Source organism: Babylonia areolata, chromosome 2 (assembly GCF_041734735.1).
Source record: "Babylonia areolata isolate BAREFJ2019XMU chromosome 2, ASM4173473v1, whole genome shotgun sequence".
NCBI lineage: Eukaryota > Metazoa > Mollusca > Gastropoda > Neogastropoda > Buccinidae > Babylonia > Babylonia areolata.
This window is the reverse complement of record NC_134877.1, coordinates 60,583,816-60,606,315: the sequence shown is the minus strand read 5'-3', so window position 1 is coordinate 60,606,315 and position 22,500 is coordinate 60,583,816. Positions and strand designations below refer to the sequence as shown.

At 45.7% G+C, this 22,500-nt stretch overlaps 1 protein-coding gene across 6 annotated transcripts in view; it reads right to left on the bottom strand.

Annotated features, from left to right (window-relative positions):
* LOC143275722 (Kv channel-interacting protein 4-like) overlaps positions 1-22,500 on the bottom strand; it is a 461,443-nt gene that overhangs the window by 164,025 nt on the left and 274,918 nt on the right. Inside the window, exon 1 of one of the 6 annotated variants that reach the window (XM_076580000.1) lies at positions 1,514-1,965. The exons of 4 other annotated variants lie outside the window; for them this stretch is intronic. The gene's annotated coding sequence lies outside the window, so the exon portion shown is untranslated. Of the gene's footprint in view, positions 1-1,513; positions 1,966-22,500 lie in introns of those variants that run through there. One more of the 6 variants, XM_076580006.1, reaches the window with a different exon arrangement.

Sequence of the window (22,500 nt, the reverse complement as noted above, 5' to 3'; positions counted from 1 at the left end):
TGTTGGCCCAACTGTAAACTTATATCAATCTGTGATTTAAGCTGAGTGTTGGGCCATACGAATAGATGTAACGCACAGAATGAACGTGATTGTATTGTACTGTTTGTATAGCAGTGTATCCTACTGTACTGTATTGTAGTGTATGACCTTGCATTGTACTTTACTGTACTGTACCATCCCGTCCTCTACGGTGCTGTGTTGTGTTGTATCGTACGGTATTGTATCGTACTGTATTTTATTGTACAGCATTTGTCACACAAGATGCCAGATTTTCTCTTGTGAAGTTCGGACTGCTGCTCTCTCTCCCTGGGAGAGCAATCTTTTTTTTTCTGTCTGCGTAAGTATTTTGTTATGCTACAGAAGTGGAGTTTTCTACAGAATTTTACCAGAGACAACCCTTTTGTTGCCGTGGGTTCTTTTACCTGCGCTAAGTGCTTGCTGCACACGGAAGCTTGGTTTATCATTTCATCCGAATTTTAGTAAGCGCCCACTCTAACACTCTAGTGGAAGAAGTGGGGGAGTGGGGGGTAGGGGGGAGGGGGGTGGGGGGGGGGTGAAAATAGACTTAGGAGAATTCTTAACGCAAAGCTAAAATCGCCTGTGCAACCAAACTCAGGGTTAGACAGCAAATCAGAAGTGTGGAGAGGACATGTGACAACATGGCCGGGTTAGGGGTAAAGGAAAAAGCTTAGAAGAGTAAAGGCTGTGGAGAAAACACAACAACAATATCAACCACAAAACTGATGGTGGACCAAACAGTCAGGGGACATGGAAACTGACACACGACCACTGCAGCCATGTGTGTGCGTGTGGCGTGCGCGTGTGGCGTGTGCGTGTGCCTGCGTGCGTGTTTATGTGTACTTGTGTGTGTATATGCGTGTGTATGTGTGTGTGTGTGTGCACGTGTGTGTGCACGTGTGTGTGTGTGTGTGTGTGTGTGTGTGTGTGTGTCCAGAAGTATGTCAGCGCTATGAAGCAATATATATATATATATATATATGTGTGTGTGTGTGTGTGTGTGTGTGTACATATAAATATATATATATATATTGCTTCATAGCGCTGACATACTTCTGGACACACACACACTCTGTGTGTGTGTGTGTGTGTGTGTGTACATATATATATATATGTATATATATATATATATATATATATATATATATATATATATACTGCTTCATAGGAAATGTTCCGAATTAAATCTGCCAGTTGACATTCAACTTGACGAACACTTAGTAAGTTCAGCAGGCCTGTGCCCAGGTGAAGTTCTCCTTCTACCCTAGCTGACCTAACCTGTGATCAGGGAGGAATGATGGTAATAAATATCAACGCTGTAGCGAGTAGTCGTTCAATTCTAGGATCTGAACGATCAATAACAACCTATTTTAAAAAAAAAAATTAAAAAATATTCCAGCAAAACAGTTCTTAGTTTTTTCCCGGGCAAAATCCTGCTCCTTGCTATTTGTTCATATTGAATCGTTTTCCTCAACGAACCTAATCTGCGACTCACTCACAGAAGGTCGGTGATCGACTGTTACAGAAGACAGATCTGGGTTTTTTTTTCTTCTTTTTTTTCTTCTGGTGACGGCAGCACTCACAGTTCACATACAATTCCACAGCCTGCACGACGATGGGTATCAGGTCCAAGCGAGACTGAGGGAGTCACTGTCAGTCATTTCTGTCTTGAAATATTCGCGCAGATCAAAGACTCCATCACCACTTCAGCCTGCCTTGTCTGGCGGAGGGGTCACTGTCACTACCACATGAAGCCCACAGCTCAAAACAAACACGATGGTCACGAGCAGAAGACAGACCAAATTACGTCATGTACACAGAGAGAGAGAGACACACACACACATACACACAAACCGGAAGTTGCTGATGACCACACAGGGTTGTGTGTGCACGCACACACTGACACACAGACACACACCCACTACAGGCGCCGTGGATAGAACAGATAATGATCACACACGCACGGTTTCTGTACACGCCGATGTCTGTCCAAGGCAGCCTGGCCAGATCAGAAGCGGCGGAGAGCAGGAGCAGGAGGAGGAGGAGGAGGAGGAGGAGGAGGAGGAAGAGGTGGAGGAGGAGCAGCGAGAGGAGTCCTGGGCATCTTGCTTGCCTCCCTTTACCACGCCGGCAGCAGCAGCAGCAGCAAGCAAGCACTGAGGCTGACAGACAGCGGGCCGCTCACAAGACGAGAGAGAGAGAGAGAGAGAGAGAGAGAGAGAGAGATGTAATGTTATGCAGCACACCAGCCGTCGGCGATCCCAAGTCCCTTCCCTTCCTCCCTCCTTCCTTCCCTTTCCTTCCCTCCCTCCAGCCGCTTTCCTAACCCCTCTCCCCCATCATCACCCCCTCCCCTGCCCCCCGAAAAAGGTCATCGATTATTCCGGAAGCTGCCCCCACGGGCGGCGCTACAGACTGGGAGACAACCACCTGTTTGTAGCTCCGCTCCGTGAGGGCGCCGGCACATCTGAACTGGCAGTACAGGGACCACACACACACTGGGACACGTTCACAACACGGAATCGGGTGATTTGGTGGTGGTGGTGGGGGTGGTGGGGGGGGGGGGGGTTAGGGGAAGGAAGTGAGGTGGTCAGGGGGAAGGGAGGGGGGGGGGAGTGGTCGAAAGGGGAGACAATTCGGTGGGAGGGGAAGGGGAAGTGAAGGTGAAGGGGACGGGGAGTTGTCAGGATTTCAGGCACCACCAAACGAACCAGGAAGACGAAGTGAAGGAATGGGAAGTGTAGTGGAAGGAAGGAAGGAAGGAAGGAAGGAGGCGGAGCATGAGAAAGAGGGCTTTTGGAACACGAGAGAGGAAGTTAAAAAATGGACTTCAGAAAGAAGGTGGAAAAGAAAAGGGGTGGGAGGAGGGGGGATGGGGCGGGGGGCGGCGAGGGGGGCGGGGGGGGCAAGTGGGAATAAGATGTTAGGAGCGGATAATGCCCCCTTCCGTGTAGCGTAATGGTGTTCTTTATTTGTGTACAGTGGGCCAGACAACAGAAAGAAACCAGAACACAACAAGACACCATGATCATCTATTCTATTCATCATGGCGGTGTCCATAAAGGAGGGCAAGTTCATGCCCGAGACTTTGGCACTGATAGGATCACACGTTGTATTGTATTGTATTGCATTGTATTGTATCGTATCGTATTGCATTGCATTGTATTGTATCGTATCGTATCGTATTGCATTGCATTGTATTGTATCGTATCGTATCGTATTGCACTGCATTGTATTGTATCGTATCGTATTGTATTGCATTGCATTGTATTGTATTACATATTTCTGACTACTCTCCCCAGGAAAAGCGCACCCTCCATAGTGCAGAACTACCCTTCCCTCCCTTTTTTTCTTCCTGCAAGTGTTTTGGTTTTCCTACCAAAGTGAATTTTGCCAAGGACAACCCTTTTTCTTTCTCACCGTGGGTTCTTTTACGTCCGCTAAATGCATGCTATAATAAATGTGACCTCGACTTGTCGTCTCATCCGAATGACTAGAGTCCAGACCAGCAGTCTAATGGAGGAGGAAAGAAAACACTGGCAAGTGTGGGACTGTTGTCTGTTGTCTCGTTCGTCATTTATCAAATGGATTCCTCCGTCTCCTCGACGAAGGCGGCAGTACGTCGCAGGTCCTCCAGTCCACCGTTGAGCTTCCGGGCCGCTGGGATTGGGTCGGGCCAGGTTTTCTCTCCGCGGAGCGCTTGGTGGAGCGGGCAGAACTGGCTGCCTGTTCTGCAGGGGAAGTGTGGGACTTTAGTTCCGTGCGTGCAGATTCTCTCGTTTCCTAAGCTGGTCACGTTACCACCAGACCGCCACTAACTCCACGATGGCCAAATGTAATCGGACGACGATCTGAGTTTGCGCCTTAATTGATATTGCACACGGATATCATTCAACAGCAAGTAAAACCAAAGAGAATTGCGCCCCTAGCTCCCTCTCATTAATTTGATTTAAGTTAGTGCACCACTGACTTTTAATTCGGAAATGCGCGACATACAGAGAGACAAAGGCAGATAGATAGACAGACAGGAAAACATACACACAGACATACTGACAAACACAGACAGACAGACAGACACACACACACACACACACACACACACACACACACACACAGATGGAAGATTAAATCAATTCATATCTCAACTTCTGTACGAAATAAAGCCAAACAATGGAAGGCAGGCCTTCACGACCAGTACACAATACTCAACCCAGCAATGAAATGACGAAACATAAACGTGTATTTTGAACATTGCTGGAGTGGAGATAATGTGTTTCTACGGAAATTTTCAGATGACAAAATAATTATTCTACCTTCGACGACAGGGACATTACAGCTGAAATAGACAAAAACATTCAGAAACTTTTTAATGCTTTGGTGCCTGTGCCATTCATCTATGCATTGTGCACATTGCCAATTATCTGTGCTTCCGATACCTGTGCCGTTTATCAATGCATCATATACCTGTGCATATTATCCATGCATCATATACCTGTGTCATTTATATATGCACCAGACACATGTGCCATTTATCTATGCAGACACTTGTGCCATTTATCTAATCATCATACACCTGTGCCGTTTATATATGCATCAGACACCTGTGCCGTTTATTTGTGCATCAGATATATGTGCCGTTTATCTGTGCATCAGACACCTGTGCCGTTTATCTGTGCGTCAGACACCTGTGCCATTTATCTATGCAGACACTTGCACCATGTATCCAAGCATCAGATATGTGTGCCATTTATCAACGCAGACTCTTGTGCCATTTATCTATGCATAAAACATAATTATGTGCCATTCATTTGTGTTATCAGATATGCGCCGTTTTACTATGCCTCGTACACCTGTGCCATTTATCTAAGCATCAGATACCTGTGCCATTTATCAACGCTGACACTTGCGCCATTTATCTATGCCTCGGACACCTGTGCCATTTATCTGTGCATCAGGGGCAAAAAGGGGGCTGCGCTGCACTTGGGGCGAAGTGCTCTCCTCGGGGACAGCAGCCTAAATTTCACAAAGAGAAATCTGTTGTGACAAAAAAAAGTAATACGATACAATTCACACGTTAAAAAAAGAGTTCTAATACCACACAACCCAACCGACACCACAGCAATTACACGAGATCTGTGTGTGGCCAACTAATCAACAGGTCAGGGGCTCTTGGACTGGAACTTGTCCTCAAACGAGGTAAGCGCCGAAAGCAGAATTTCAGCTACCCAGTCTACACATTCCGCCTTTTTGGCTTCTCACGGCGGAACCGACAAATTCCTACCTCCTCCCCCCCCCCTCCCGGTTCCCTCTCCCGTCCCCCCCCCACCCCCGAGCTCCCCCCCCCCCCACGGCAATCTCCACACCTCCCTCCCTATCTCCCCGCCCATCAACCCCCCCCCCCCTCCTCTCCTGCTGGATCGATGTAGAGACGTTCGAAGACACACTTCGCTAACCGACAACCAGCTACGAAGTAGGCTGCAGTAGCTGTGAAGCACAGTCAGTTCCTCTGTCTTCACGATATAATGATAATGTGCCGGCACTAGAGAGCGGCACTCTCTGCGCGTGGCGCGTGCTGTATCTACGGATATTTTTAAGTATCTGTCTCTTCATCAATGGCTGGCGGGCGTGCGTACGTATGAGACAGAGATATAGGGGGTGGTGGTGGAGGAAGGAGGAAGAGAGGGGAGAGAGAGAGAGGGAGAGAGGGACAGAGAGGGGGGGGGAGGGGGGAGGGTATGGGAGTGAAAAAGGAAGAGGGAAAGAGAGAGAGAGAGAGAGAGAGAGAGAGAGAGAGAGAGAATCGGAATACGAAAACGAATGTTTCATTCAGTCCTCAAGGCCTTGGCCCCGTACCAAAGGGACCAATACAACAAAACACAATACAATAACTCTTACCAACAAACAAAAGAAACAAACACGAGCTGTGCAACAGAGGCCGCAGTGAGTAGCCTATTGCTTGCTTCGTAAAATATACATAGCTAACTTACAGAGGACTCGTCTTCCTTTCTTGTTGACAAGAAATAATCTATTTAGCCTGAAATCACACAGTTTGGTATGATATTTTAAAAAAGTGAGAGATAGATGGATAGACAGATAGATAGAGATAGAGAGAGAGAGAGACAGAGACGGAGACAGAGATAGAACAGCCAGAGAACGGACAGACAGTGAGAGAGGAGATACATTCATCCTTGGATTAATGGGGAGGGACGTTCAGAAGAAAGCACAGATGTGGTTATATTTCCCCCAAGACGCCACAGCACTGCACAGCACAGCACAGCACAGCACAGCACAGCACAGCACAGCACAGCACAGCACAGCACAGCGCAGCACAGCGCAGCACAGCACAGCGCAGCACAGCACAGCACAGTGCAGCACAGCACAGAACAGAACAGCACAGCACAGTACAGCACAGCACAGAACAGAACAGTACAGCACAGTACAGCGCAGCACAGCACAGCACCGCACAGCACCGCACAGAACAGAACAGAACAGCACAGCACAGCACAGCACAGAACAGAACAGCACAGCACAGAACAGCACAGAACAGAACAGCACAGCACAGCACAGCACAGCACAGCACAGAACAGAACAGAACAGCACAGCACAGAACAGAACAGCACAGCACAGAACAGAACAGCACAGCACAGAACAGAACAGCACAGCACAGAACAGCACAGCACAGAACAGCACAGAACAGAACAGCACAGCACAGCACAGAACAGAACAGCACAGCACAGAACAGCACAGCACAGAACAGCACAGCACAGCACAGAACAGAACAGCACAGCACAGTGCAGCACAGCACAGAACAGAACAGAACAGCACAGAACAGAACAGAACAGCACAGCACAGTGCAGCACAGCACAGAACAGAACAGAACAGCACAGCACAGTGCAGCACAGCACAGAACAGAACAGCACAGCACAGCACAGTGCAGCACAGCACAGAACAGAACAGAACAGCACAGCACAGTGCAGCACAGCACAGAACAGAACAGCACAGCACAGCACAGTGCAGCACAGCACAGAACAGAACAGAACAGCACAGCACAGCGTAGCACAGCACTGCACAGCGTAGCACAGCACTGCACAGCGCAGCACAGCACAGAACAGCACAACGCAGCACAGAACAGAACAGCACAGCGCAGCACAGCACAGCACTGCACAGCACAGCACAGCGCAGCACAGCATCACACTGCACTGCACTGATTCTCCTGGAGACGTTCCTGATAGCAGCTGCACAGGACAGGCTGAACCCGCAGCTCTGATACAGCTCCCTGCGGGCCTGACCATTTCCATCACTGATTCCTGTCTATCCGTCCGTCTGTCTGTCTGTCCATCCGTTTGTCTGTTCGTCCGTTCGTGTGTCTGTAACGATTAGCTCTTTAATCAACTACCATCTTATCTGTCTCTCTTTGATGGCCCTCTCTCTCTCTCTCTCTCTCATGTATGTGTATTACTAACGGGTGTATGTGTTCAGATTCGTACGTACATTTACCTTTGCTTGAAGGAATATTTTGTTACCCTCTACCTCATACCGGGGCCTTGGCCTGTCACAAAGGAATTATTCATTCATTCATTCATTCATCCATTCTCTTTCTCTCTCTCTCCATTTCCCTTTCTTCTCTCTTTCCCTTTGTCTTTCTCCACCTACCCTCTCTCTACATATCGGTCTGTCTCTCTCGTGTCTTTTTCTCAGTATATATAATCATCCGTCTATTTATCTATCTATCTATCTATCTATCTTTCTTTCTTTCTCTTCGCATCTCTTTCTTATAGACCTAACAGTTATGATAACATTTGCAAAATTTGTTGTCGACCCTGGTTCATATGGGGCTATGGCCTTGAATGAATAAATCATCTGATTCTCTCCCCCCCCCCTCTCTCTCTCTCTCTCCCTTATGTTTTCCCTTTTCGTGAGGACAGGATGAAAACAAGCTATTTGTGATTATTCCTTTTTTTTGCCCTTAACAAAAAAGATTCGTTCGTTCGTACGTTCGTTCGTTCGTTCGTTCTCTCTCTCTCTCTCTCTCGCCCACTTCCCATCTCTCCCTTTCTCAATACTGGGATCTCCGTTTGGTGGTGTGGTGTGGTGTGTGTGTGTGTGTGTGTGTGTGTGTGTGTGTGTGTGTGTGTGCGTGTGTGCGTGTGTGTGTGTGTGTGTGTGTGTGTGCGTGTGCGTGTGTGCGTGTGCGTGTGTGCGTGCGTGTGTGTGTGTGTGTGGTTCAATCGATAGTTTCAAACTGCGCAGCTTCAGCTTTTCTCTACTAGTCATGTGTGGTGAGACTGTCACAAGTGGCTCCAGGCTTCTCCTTGCTCCTCCCTCACCCCTCGCCTCTAACTCTTCCTCTCTCTTCCATCCCTTCCTTCCCCCCCCTCCACCCCATCCCTCCCCCCTTCCACACAGGGTGAAGGAAACGGAACAGGTCCGATTCGCCTAGTCTTGTTTCGCCTACTAAGTGGAGTGATGGCCTAGAGGTAACGCGTCCGCCTTGGAAGCGAGAGAATCTGAGTGCGCTGGTTCGAATCACGGTTCAGCCGCCGATATTTTCTCCCCCTCCACTAGACCTTGAGTGGTGGTCTGGACGCTAGTCATTCGGATGTGACGATAAACCGAGGTCCCGTGTGCAGCATGCATTTAGCGCACGTAAAAGAACCCACGGCAAGAAAAGGGTTGTTCCTGGCAAAATTCTGTAGAAAAATCCACTTCGATAGGAAAAGCAAATAAAACTACACGCAGGAAAAAATACAAAAAAAATGGGTGGCGCTGTAGTGTAGCGACGCGCTCTCCCTGGGGAGAGCAGCCCGAATTTCACACAGAGAAACCTGATGTGATAAAAAGAAATACAAATACAAATACTCTTTCATTGACCCCCACTGTCCACGGCCTCTTGACAGGTCAAGTCTTTGTCTGGTTTCGCCTACCTGCCGTTCCCGTTTCATCCTCTCTCTCTCTCTCTTCCTCTCTGAATTTATTTTTCAACAAAACTCAGATTTAAATACACATGTCAGGGCCTTTTCAACAGAGCAAAAAGGGTGTTTTTATGAGTATTTTGTCACGGTAGTACAAGTTCGATAATTATTCAACAAATATCTTTTAAACTGTTCGATGCACAAGAACAACCATTGCCCCGAAATACTGAGGCCTGAAGCAGGGTAGGAAACAGACAAGATTCGTTTGTTAGCCATGAAGAGGTTCCTGCATGTAGGCAGAAATCCAAACAATCTTGTATGTGGTGAAATTGGAAGATACACAATTTAGTTGAATTCCTATATATAAAATCTATTAGTGGAGTGATGGCCTAGAGGTAACGCGTCCGCCTGGGAAGCGAGAGAATCTGAGCGCGCTGGTTCGAATCACGGCTCAGCCGCCGATATTTTCTCCCCCTCCACTAGACCTTGAGTAGTGGTCTGGACGCTAGTCATTCGGATGAGACGATAAACCGAGGTCCAGTGTGCAGCGTGCACGTAGCGCACGTAAAAGAACCCACGGCAACAAAAGGGTTGTTCCTGGTAAAATTCTGTAGAAAAATCCACTTCGATAGGAAAAACAAATAATACTGTACGCAGGAAAAAATTCAAAAAAAAAAAGGATGGCGTTGTAGTGTTGCGACGCGCTCTCCCAGGGGACAGCCCGAACTTCACACAGAGAAATCTGCTGTGATAAAAAGAAATACAAATTACAAAGGTACTGGTTTAAAGAGGTTCAAATGGATACCAATAAGCTGCCTGTCCAAGCATTTAGATCACTGTATAATTCAGATTCGAGAGGCAAACAAACATGGGCAAATAACATACGTCATTGTCTTTGTAGCCTCGGATTTTCTTGCGAATTGGGACAACCAGGGTGTTGGAAACGCACGGATTAAAAAAAAAAATTGTTATAGAATGTTTTGTGTAGTGTGTTAAGCTGCAAATGGGTGCTCTTTTAAGAACACTGTTTAGACGATATATACTCATGGGGCAGTCTACACACACACACACACACACTGAATCAGGCCAGACAGATTACGAACCAGTCTTCCCTGCGAACAAAGATGGCTGAGCCATGGCTTCTGAATCCTCCAAACCCCCTCCCCCCCGCCCCCACCCCTCCCTGCTCCCGTACAATCACTGCACCACAGATGTGTGTGTCTCCGGGGTTTGAAGGGAAAACACACACACACACACACACACACACACACACACACACATAACCGTGTGGGTTGGATCTTTTCTGTCAGTAACTATTGTCAGTGACTATTGTCGAGACGAAACGATAAACCGAGGTCCCGTGTGCAGCATGCTCTTGACGCACCTGAAAGAAACCACTGCAACAAAAGGAATGTCCCTGACAAAATTCTGTGGAAACACGGCAACATAACGAATGTCCCTGACAAAATTCTGTGGAAACACGGCAACATAACGAATGTCCCTGACAAAATTCTGTGGAAACACGGCAACAAAACGAATGTCCCTGACAAAATTCTGTGGAAACACGGCAACAACGAATGTCCCTGACAAAATTCTGTGGAAACACGGCAACATAACGAATGTCCCTGACAAAATTCTGTGGAAACACGGCAGCATAACGAATGTCCCTGACAAAATTCTGTGGAAACACGGCAACAAAAGGAATGTCCCTGACAAAATCCTGTGGAAACACAGCAACAACGAATGTCCCTGACAAAATTCTGTGGAAACACGGCAACAAAACGAATGTCCCTGACAAAATTCTGTGGAAACACGGCAACAAAACGAATGTCCCTGACAAAATTCTGTGGAAACACGGCAACAAAACGAATGTCCCTGACAAAATCCTGTGGAAACACGGCAACAAAACGAATGTCTCTGATAAATTCTGTGGAAACACGGCAACATAACGAATGTCCCTGATAAATTCTGTGGAAACACGGCAACATAACGAATGTCCCTGATAAATTCTGTGGAAACACGGTAACAAAACGAATGTCCCTGACAAAAGTCTGTAGAAAAATACACTTTGATAGTAAACAAAAAAATGTAATTACAGACAGAAAGAACAGGTGGCGCTGCACTGTGGCAACGCGCGCTCTCCGTTCTGGAGGTATGGGGGTGGGGGTAGGGGGTAGGGCGTGGAAGAGCAGCCCGAATTTCACACCAAGAAAACAGCTGTGAGAGGAAAAAAAACTCGTAACAGTGTACACTATTTTACATACTGTTATTTTTCAATATTGTACAGACTATTCTGGTCAATGTTCTCTCTCTCTCTCTCCCTCCCACTCCTCCCCTTCCTCCCTCTCTCTCTTCCCCTTTCTATCTCTTTCCTTCCTTCCCTCCCTCCCTCCCTCCCTCCCGCTCTCTCTCTCTCTCTCCCTCTCTCTCTCACTCCCTACTTCCCTCTCCCTCTGTCTGTCCTGTGACAGACACAAACAATGGGAACCGTGATAGATTGCCCATTCATATATTTTTTTTAATTGAACATAGACTTCAGTCACCAGTTCTGTGTGATAGATAATGGGGCTGTGGAGTGACTGGGAAAGAGGGGGCGGGAAGGGGGGGGGGGCGAGCGGATGCCTGAGGAGAGGGAAGGAGGTACTAGGTGACGATGCCGGTTGCTTGGCAACCGTGAGCTGTAAATGCGCACAAAAAAAGGACAAGAAGTGTGGTGATACAGAAGCCAAAGACTTCACTTCCAGAGCCACTAAGAATCAGGACGAGGGCGTTCATAAACAGTGGCCTGAAATCGATAATCAACCTGACCAAGCAAACGCGTTTTAATCTAACACGGACAAGGGAAGAACGGAAGAACGGTTGAGCCACATGGTCTTTAACCCCGTGACTGTTGCTGATGGCGTGTTGGCTTGTCAGTGGAGGGCAGTCACCTTGTTGAAAGAAAGGGAAGAGGTTAATTTAGACAAAAAAAAGGGCCAGGTTGTGAGTCACCACGGTTAATTTTGGGACATCAATGACACCATTTAAAAACGCACAGTAACTAGCTGACGCACATCGAATGCATGCCATACTCATCTCCTGATATCAACAAGATTCAGCAGCCATGGAGTTAACCTTTCTTCTGCCAATGTTGAAAGGGAGGCTCAAAACAATACTGTTTTACCATCACACATACATGACCTGTGTGGCGAACTCTTTCCTTGGCAAAAAAAAAGCAACCACAACCCCCGCAGCCCCCCACCCCACCCACACACCCACACACTGCCCCGAACGCTTTAATTAAAACACAGCGTTAAGGTCTTTCTTCTTCTTCTTCTTCTTCTTCGTTCGTGGGCTGCAACCCCCACGTTCACTCGTATGCACACGAGTGGGCTTTTACGTGTATGACCGTTTTTACCCCGCCATGTAGGCAGCCATACTCCGCTTTCGGGGGTGTGCATGCTGGGTATGTTCTTGTTTCCATAACCCACCGAACGCTGACATGGATTACAGGATCTTTAACGTGCGCATTTGATCTTCTGCTTGCATATACACACGAAGGGGGTTCAGGCACTAGCAGGTCTGCACATGTGTTGACCTGGGAGATCGTAAAAATCTCCACCCTTTACCCACCAGGCGCCGTCACCGTGATTCGAACCCGGGACCCTCAGATTGAAAGTCCAACGCTTTAACCACTCGGTTATTGCGCCCGTCGAGTGTTAAGGTCAACATTGCGCATCCTGGAATTCCCCCGGAGCGATTAGAAGAGCGTGCACAGGCCAGGACCCGCTGCTCAGCTCTGAGAGAGAGAGAGCAACCCCACGCCAGCTTTGAGAAGAATCGCCGTAGCAGCATCTCTGAAGCCCGCGAAAACAGGAAGGCAGCAGCAACAGCAGCAACAGCAGCAATGCTCAAGACAGTGTCCCTGCCCTCATTGTGGACGCCCATGCAGATCCAAACTGGAGCTCCACAGCCACATTCGAGTCCACAGCAAACGAAAACGAGATGCGCATAGATCGGTCACAGACGTTCCTCATTTCTACTGTCAGTGAATATAAAATTATGCTCAACGGGCTCGGCTGAATTGTTCACATGGTGTATGTGTGGTATACAGGTGAAAAAAGAAAACAATCCTCTCAGCTGTGGAAAATGAATATATGCATGTATTTCTAAACGTGTCCAAGTGCGTATGTGTTCATGCATACATGCTCCGTATAATGCACTGAGTAAAAATACGCAAGTCTAATGAAAAATATATTTTAAAAGTTATATGCATATTCAAAATACCCCCTGCCCCCCCTCCCCCCAAAAAAAAGGAAAAAGAAAAACAAAACAAAACAAAAACAAAAAAACCAACAAACTAACAAACAAAAACAAAACAAACATCAACAACAACAACAACAAAAAACACAAACAAACGCACAAACAAACAAACAACAACAACAAGAACAACAAAGAAAACAACAATCCCAAAACAGACCACAACAACAACACCAAAAAACAAAAAAACAACAACAAAAAAAAAAAAAAAAAAAAAAAAGCAAAAAATTTCAAAGTTAAAATAAACTTCCTTCAAAACAAATATTTCAAAACGTGATGTACTTCTCTTCGTCGATTTTTCTTGTTCTCTCTCTCCCTCTCCCTCTCTCTGTCTGTCTGTCTGTCTGTCTCTCTATTTACCTTTCTGTGTATTCGATAGCGTAATCTGCAGTGTCAACTCCTTTGCACGCAGGATGCGCATGAAATGAACAGTTTGTGTTGACCCCTTTTCAAACCCAACCTTCCTTTCTTCGTACTATGGCCCAAGGCAAAAGAACACATAATATATATATTTTTTAAGTTACCTCTGTTTCTGTTTCTCTCTCCCTCTCTCAAACCATTTATTTGACCTTGTGACCTTGAAGAAAACAAATACATCTATTTTTTCAGATGTATGTCTACACCAGTCTATTCAGGATAGAAATCGTCTAGCGACTTGTGAGAAGTCAACATGATCTGGCGGACGCCTCCCCACCTTCACACACACACACGCGCGCGCGCGCAAGCACGCATATATATGCAAGCACGCATGCACAAAGTCCCAAACACACACACACACACACAAACACACACACAAGAACTCCATGTTCCTACAGACAAAAAGACGTGCACCCTGCCTCCCCCCTCCCCTCACACACACCCTTCCAATATTATGTTTTTTTCTTTCTCCAATCACTGACACTCACCCTCTCCATTTTAGATTTTGTTCTCTATCTTTTCCACATTCTGTTCTCTCTCTATGTGTCTGTCTGTCTGTCTGTCTGTCTATCTCTCTCTCTCTTCCTTTCTTAGTCTCCTCCCCTTTGCCCCCCCCCCCCCCCCCCCCCCTCCCCCCACCTCAACCGCCACCCTTTTCATTCGTATATACAGAAATGTCGATTTCTAATTAATATTAACAATCATCATTATGATAGGAATGATAATAATCCAAATAATAATAATAATAATATCATTTATTTTCAGTCTGATATCATCATCTTAGATGAACAGACTATAAATAAATATACGAACCCTACCTCCCCCCCCCCTCCCTACGCCCCCCCATCATCCCGCCACGCCACCCGCCTCTCCTCATCCCCCTCATCCTCCACCCCCCCCCGCCCCCCGCACCATCTGCCTGTCTCCTGAGCTGTCTGCAATGACGTCATATCCGGGTCCTGCTGGTATGGCTTCCGGCCACTGTGTCTTTTTTCAAAAGGGATCCTTGCCTTCCCCTTGCTGTTGAAGAAGTCAAAAGCGGGGACAAAGAAAGCTGATTTTAACAGCACCACAAATTGCTTTGTGTGTATGGGGGTGGGGGGAGGGAGGAGGATTGGGGGGGGGGGGGTTGGACGTGTGTATGCGTATGTGCATGTCTCTCTCTCTCTGTGTGTGTGTGTGTGTGTGTGTGTGTGTGTGTGTGTGTGTGTGTGTGTGTGCCTTTCTGTCTGAAACAGTAAATGCCTGAGAAGAAGAAGAAGAAGAAGAACAACAACAACAACAACAACAACAACAACAAATACAAGCCGAACTTTAGTGACGTGAGAATGCAGTTCCCACATATTTTGGGGTGTCAGAACCTTTCGGTAAATAACAACTGGTTCAGAAAGACCAAAGTGTAAGAATAATCAACGTGATGATTGTGGACACTCTACGGATGATGATGATGATGATGATGATGATGATGATGATGACGATGATGATGAAAGATAAGAACGATCCGAAGAAGAAGACGACAACGAAGATAGAAGTCCTGCCGAAGAATGGTGGCTGGCATCCTCACCTCAACTCCCAACCGTATGTATCTCAGCGGGAGGTGACAATAAGTCCTTTTTTTTTCTGGCGAGCACACTTATCTGCACTGGTGGTCATGGGGGTGAACAACATATCAGATACATACCAGAGATACTACCGGAACGGATCAATATACCGAGTGTGACTTTCGTTTTCGTTTTATGACATGTGGCTTTTGTGCTGCACGTTGGTTGACAGACAGGTAGACTGACTGACTGACTGACTGACTGACAGAGAGGCAGCCAGAGAGAGAGAGAGAGAGAGAGAGAGAGAGAGAGAGAGAGAGAGAGAGAGAGAACTGAACACTGAAACGTTTAATGTCATTAGCTGTAAAGCTCTAGTGACATAGTAGGTACAAATCAGAACAAAAATGGTGCAAAACAAATAAAATGGAACAGAAAGGAGAAAACATAATCAAAGTAAACTAAACTACTAAGGGATAAGCAACACTTTGGTACTTTGTCATTTGCTTAAAAAAGTCCATGTGACAGGCGGGTACTGTGCCTTTTTCCCCCCCAGTCGTTCGTCTCCAAGGTTTGAACATTACACAGGAAATATAAAGTCGAGAACACACACACACACACACACACACACACACACACACACACACACACACATTGACAATTCTAAACACGCCCCTTTAATGGAGACCTTCTCTAATGAAGCGGGAGACATCAGCGACACAAGCACCAGGTGGATCAATAATAAAAGAACGGCCCGTCATCTCACATATATATTGCCATCACTCACTCGTTTCCACGACACCTCGTGTGTGTGTGTGTGTGTGTGTGTGTGTGTGTGTGTGTGTGTGTGTGTGTGTGTGTGTGTTGTGTGTGGTGTGTGTTTTGTGTGTGTGGTTTGTGTGTTCGTTGTGTGTGTGTGTGTGGTGGTGTGGTGGTGTGAGGGGGTGCGTGCGCGTGTGTGTGTGTTCTCTGTGTGTGTGGTGTGTGTGTGTGAAGATAGATAGATAGGTAGACAGACAGAGAGAGAGAGTGGGGGAGAAAGAGAGAATGAATGAATGAATGAATGAATGAATGAATGAATGAACCTTTATTTTCCAACTCTGGCCGACTTACGTATCTGCCGTTGTTCTAAGAGACACACAAACATATTCACATATTATAAAAATGTTGTATACTCAATCCCTGTATAATGTACAAGGTTAATGCAGCGTCAAACTCAGAGACACAACATCGAAGAGAGAGAGAGAGAGAGAGAGAGAGAGAGAGAGAGAGAGAGAGAGACAAACAGACAAACAGACAAACAGACAGACAGACAGAAGGGGGGGCAGAGGTGAACGACACTAAGTGGAGTGCAGGCCCAGTGGTGACAAGGAAGCTAGATAATCTGGGCGCACGGGTTCGAATCCCACACTGACTCGCCAGTATTTTCTCAATCTCCATTATACCCTGGGTGGTGGTCTGAACGCTAGTCATTCGGATGAGACGATAAACCGAGGTCCCGTGTACAGCACGCACTTGTCGCACTGGAAAAAAAAAGAATGGAAAGAAAGAAAACAACAACAACAACAACAACAAAACAACAATATGCAAGCACTCAAGTAAACAAATATGCAAGCACTCAAGTAAACAAATGTACAAGCACTCAAGTAAACAAATATACAAGCACTCAAGTAAACAAATATACATGCACTCAAGCCCTGAATGAGCGCACTCAAGTAAACAAATATGCAAGCACTCAAGTAAACAAATATGCAAGCACTCAAGTAAACAAACATACATGCACTCAAGTAAACAAACATACATGCACTCAAGCTCTGACTGAGCCCGTTGGGTTGTGCTAGCTGCTAGCAGGTCAGGCATCTGCCTAGCAGATGTAGTGGTGTAGCATATATGGATTTGTCCGAACGCAGTGACGCCTCTTTGAGAAACTGAAACTGAGACGGAGAGAGATGGAGAAGTTTGGGTGGGGAGGATGGGGGGGTGGGGGGGGGCAAAGTGACAGAGACAGGGAGTCAGACCGATATACAGACACAAAGGAGAGAGAGAGAGAGAGAGAGAGAGAGAGAGAGAGAGAGAAAGAGAGAGAGAGAGAGAGAAAGAGAGACAGACAGACAGACAGACAGACAGACAGAGACAAACAGACATAGAAAGAGACAGAGGGGTGGGGCAGAAAGAAAACACAAGTTTCAGTTTCAGTTTCAGTAGCTCAAGGAGGCGTCACTGCGTTCGGACGAATCCATATACGCTACACCACATCTGCCAAGCAGATGCCTGACCAGCAGCGTAACCCAACGCGCTTAGTCAGGCCTTGAGAAAAAAAAGAAAGAAAAAAAGTTGAATAAATAATAGATAAGCTTACATAAATAAATAAATAATAATTATGATATAAAAAAGGTAATAGTAATGATAATGATAATAAAATATTAATAATAAGAAAATAAATGAATAAATAAGACAACAATGATGATAAATAAGCAAATAAATGTAAAACATGAAGACACACATACACCCACACATGCATAACAGATATGCACCAAACATGCAGTTTCACAGATATGAAAGCACAGTCAAATACATATAAACGTACATGAGCTCCAACACACACACACACACACACACACACACACACACCAAACAGACAGAAAGAGAAACCAGACAGACAGACAGACAGACAACACAGACAGGCAAACTGTATAATGTCCAGCCCTGTCGCACGTGCGGTGCGTGACAGCCTCAGTGGTGTGACTGCATGTCCACGACTGTGAACTGTGAAGACCTCAACCACCCCCTTCCGGCTCCCTTACCCCCCACCCCCCACCCTGATCCCCCCCCTCCCCTCTCTCTCTCTCCTCCTACAATCAAGCCACTGCTTCCTGTCACCAACCGTCTGGTTGCCATGACGACAAGCAGCCGTTTAATGGAGCCCAGCGCTTCCCCGCTTCCTTGTCGAACAGGGTTCGATTCCCAGAAGCGTGTGTGTGAGGGGTGACGAAGGAGGGGAGGGCTGGGGTGGGGGTGGGGGGTGGGGTTCGGGGGGGGTGGCCGGGGGGGGGAATGAGGGGGTTTTTAGTGAAGAGAACGCGAGCTGCGGGGTATGGTGGTGGGGGGTGGGTGGTGGGAGGAGAAAAGTGTTAGGACAGCAAGTAATTACTGTGGTGATAGTGGTGGGAGACAGACGAGTACTTAACTATCTCTGTCTCTCTGTCTCTATCTGTCTCTCTCTCTCACGCGACGACGGTTCTGAACTGGACCTCAGTCACCACCATCACCCCCACCCTCACCCTTTTTCTCCTCTCCCTCTGCCTCTCTCTGTCCTTCTGTGTGCTGTGAGTGTGTGTGTGTGTGTGTGTGTGTGTGTGTGTGTGTGTGTGTGTGTGTGTGTGTGTGTGTGTGTGTGTGTGTGTGTGTGTGTGTGTGTGTGGTGTGCTTGCTTAAAAAAATAGTTAATACAGAAATCGAAGGAGTTCTTTCCTTCCTCGGAAGATAACATAATGGTTATTTTTACAAAACACATATGTCGTGAGAGAGAGTTAGGCAGACAGACAGACAGACAGACAGACCCGTTCTGACATACACGACACACACATACTGAGAGAGACAGAGAGAGAGAGAGAGAGGGGGGTGGTGGTGGGTGTGGGAGATCCATCTTGATCACTGAGCCAAATTCGTGAACAATTTTTACAGAATGTTCAAGAATGATGTAATAACACAGGTAATGAGGTAGTCCAATGACGCAAGTAAGCGATGTACAACCAAGACTGGGGAAAAATCTATGTTTGACTGATGTTCCAACTTATGACGTTAATTTTTTTTTTAACTTTTTTTTTATGCGTGTGCCTCGTGTCCTATAAAGCTGAAAGTTTCATGACAATACACTTTATTCTATTCCATTATATTCACACACACAGACACAGATTCAGACACACACACATACACAGACACACATACACAGACACACACACACAGACACAGACACACACACACACGAACTTTCCTTCTGGGGAGGAAGTCCGAACGACAGAACTGTAACGGGTACCACCCTTAATCAACTGCTAGCGGGTATTTGCAGCTTCAGTGATAATGTCACCATACCAGGAACGGGGATAAATATAACTGACGTTATGAAGTGAATTACTATATAAGATAAGATGAGATAAGAATAACTTTATTATCTCCAACTGGAGAAATTTGGTCAGGTGCATTATCACAACATAGACAAGTAAACAACATGGGGACCATAACTGTAAAAGTCAACAACAGCTTTTACGAATATTACGAAGATACAAATGTAAAAAATATCACATACACCGTTTCATACATACATCCACACACTGCAGGTAATAACTAGTATTCTTAATGTAAAAACAGAAAGAATTAAGAAACATTATTTGAATATAATTATAAACATAGCCTACCATCCTGCACATTGATTATAATAGACAGATAAGATAAGAATAAAGATAAATTGCGGAAAACCGCAACCAGATAATCAGCACACACCCGCACCCCCCCCCCCCACCCCCCACCTCCACCCACCCCACACACGCGGATTACTTGATTAAACAAGAGTAATAAACATATGTTCTCAAATAAAAGCATTTCACATATTCGCTTTTAAAAACATTGCAATTAATTATTACATCGTAATTATTAAACAGAAATATATTTAGAATATGGACGTTAGCATTAGACATATTCCATATATCATTACAATTGTTGTTAGGCGAATATATATATATATATGTATATGTGTGGTTTGTGTCTGTTATTGTAACGCTCTATGAGCTCGTTGAAAGCGATGTATGAATTATTTTCCTTCTTTTACTTCGTAGCAGCAGTAGCAGTTGCAGAAGCAGTAGTAGTAACAGTACAGCAGCAGATGAAGAAGAAGAAGAGGTGGTTGCAGAAATAGTAGAAGTAGTAGCAGTAGGATCGAAAGCACCATCAAGATCACCATCTTCTTCTTATCATTATTATTACTAAGGTATCCAGTAAAGAGGTAGCGACATTATGCTGGCGGTAACTGCATGTACAGTTTCGCTTTGGTAACAACATTTACGAGGCTATAATATAATTTCTCATGTGAGATAATGAAGTACACTTGACTTGACCTGGCCTGACGTGACCTAATTTGACTTCACACACACACACACACACACACACACACACACACACACACACACACACACACACCCCACAGCCACACAACTTCGCCAACAAGTACAAGGGAAGCAACTCCTGCAATTCTGCTCGACAGAGGGGAGAAAAACCACAACAGCGGAGAATCGATAGTTGCTCTCACGGACACAGCGAAATCCGAATCGGAATAATACAGGCATCTATAACACGCTGGGAAGGACAAAGTGTGAATAAGACACAGCTGTAATTAATAACTTCCAATATGCTCAATAATGCCGCTGTGTTGTGTTGTGTTGTGTTGTGTTGTGTTGATGATGATGTTGTGTTGTGCTTGTATTGAATTGTATTGTATGCTGTAATAAGTCGGTGTAGGAATTATACAAAACTTAAGTGAGACATCTACGAAGGTTTGGCATGTTTTGCTTTGTTGAACGTTTTTGTTCTTGTTTATTTTTATGTTATTTTCTCTATTTTATATCTATAGCTCTCTCTATCTCTCTCTCACTCTCTCTCTCTCTCCACACACACACACACACACACACACACACACACACACACACACACATATATATATATATATATATATATATATATATATATATATATATATCTGTTACCCAACCATCCACGCCAGTGTTAATTTCCTACCACACGCCCGCTTATCTCGAAAGTCTTACAATAAGTGGATAGAATATAGTTGTTGAATAAAAGGGGGAAAAAATGTTGCAACAAGTATACCAGAGAAAAAAATATAGATCGAAATGAGACATAATTATAATGGAGGGGACGATTCTTACTTTTATGTTTAGTTGGTTTGGTTTCGATTCGACCCGTCATCTACGCTGTTTCAATGACATTACTTCCACACCTCTCAGCTCATCCTGATATTCACCCCCCCCCCCTCCTACGTACAAATATATTTACAATAATGATTAATTACATTTTAATTGTGAATATATGAAATAGTCTTTATATCAACGTCTTATAAGTTATTGATTCTTTCTAATTAGGTCATGTTGAATCCTTTTGAAATCGGTAATTGTCTGCAGTTGTTTTGCCACACCTGATGTAATTTCTCTGAATGATATAATAAGGTTATTCTTATCTTCGTATCTAATCTTATCTTACCTACACCCCCACCTTACACACAACCACACTTACAGCAAGGCTCTGGCGTCGTCTGCCGCAGTCCCCAACACTAAAACAATCCACTGCCAAGACTTTTAAGACAGGAACTCACCGAGGACACGGCCTTGACCTTATCAAGGGCCTCAGCCAATAGACTGTTGGAGAGTTCCGCGGCCATCTTGCATCTTGCGCAAGCGCATCTAACTTTTACTCGAAACTCGAGCAATGCCAATGGCGATCGACATCGACAAAAGCAACAAACATGTGCTGTCCTCCATTTTCTCAGTTGATAGCCTCCATTGCTACAACCAAACTCTGGACAATGAAGCGCCATCGTACGCGCAGACACACACACAGACACAGACACACACACACACACACACACAAACACACTCACACACACACACACACACACACACACAATCGCAAAAAGAAGCCTGCTGTTTCGCACGTACTACCTCTCTCGATCGCTTCTGTTGCTCTTAATTTCGGAGATCCAATCAGCTTCGAAAGCAACGATCATGTGACGCGTCTATAAATCATGTAAGCACGGAACTCTCCAGCGGTCTATTGGTCATTCTACTCCACTCTACTTCTTGAGGGTATAGAAACGGAAACAGGAACGATGACGGGTTGTTGTTTTGTTTTGTTTTTCTCTCTCTCTCTCTTTCCACTCCCCTTCCCCACAGACAGAACAGAACAGAAAAGAAAAGAAAAAAGGGTGTTAGTTGGTTCCGGCCAAGATCGATGCCATCATCCTGGGGCGGCATGCAGACAGGTGTGTTTGATATCGATGCCTCACAGAACTCAGCAGGTCGATGGCTGACAGGCAGACTGTCTACAGAGCATCGATAGGTTATTCACCGATCAGTCACCAGGCCCGCCTTCTCTCCTTCCTCCGTCTGGAGGCTCGGCAAGGGGAGGGAATAGAACAGAGTATGTCTTTATTACCAAGTGTACCAGGTTTACAAGGAATATTGGGGAGCGAGGGGGGGGGGGTGGGGGGGGGGGGGGGGTAGTACATTAAAAGGTACGAGCATAAATCGAAA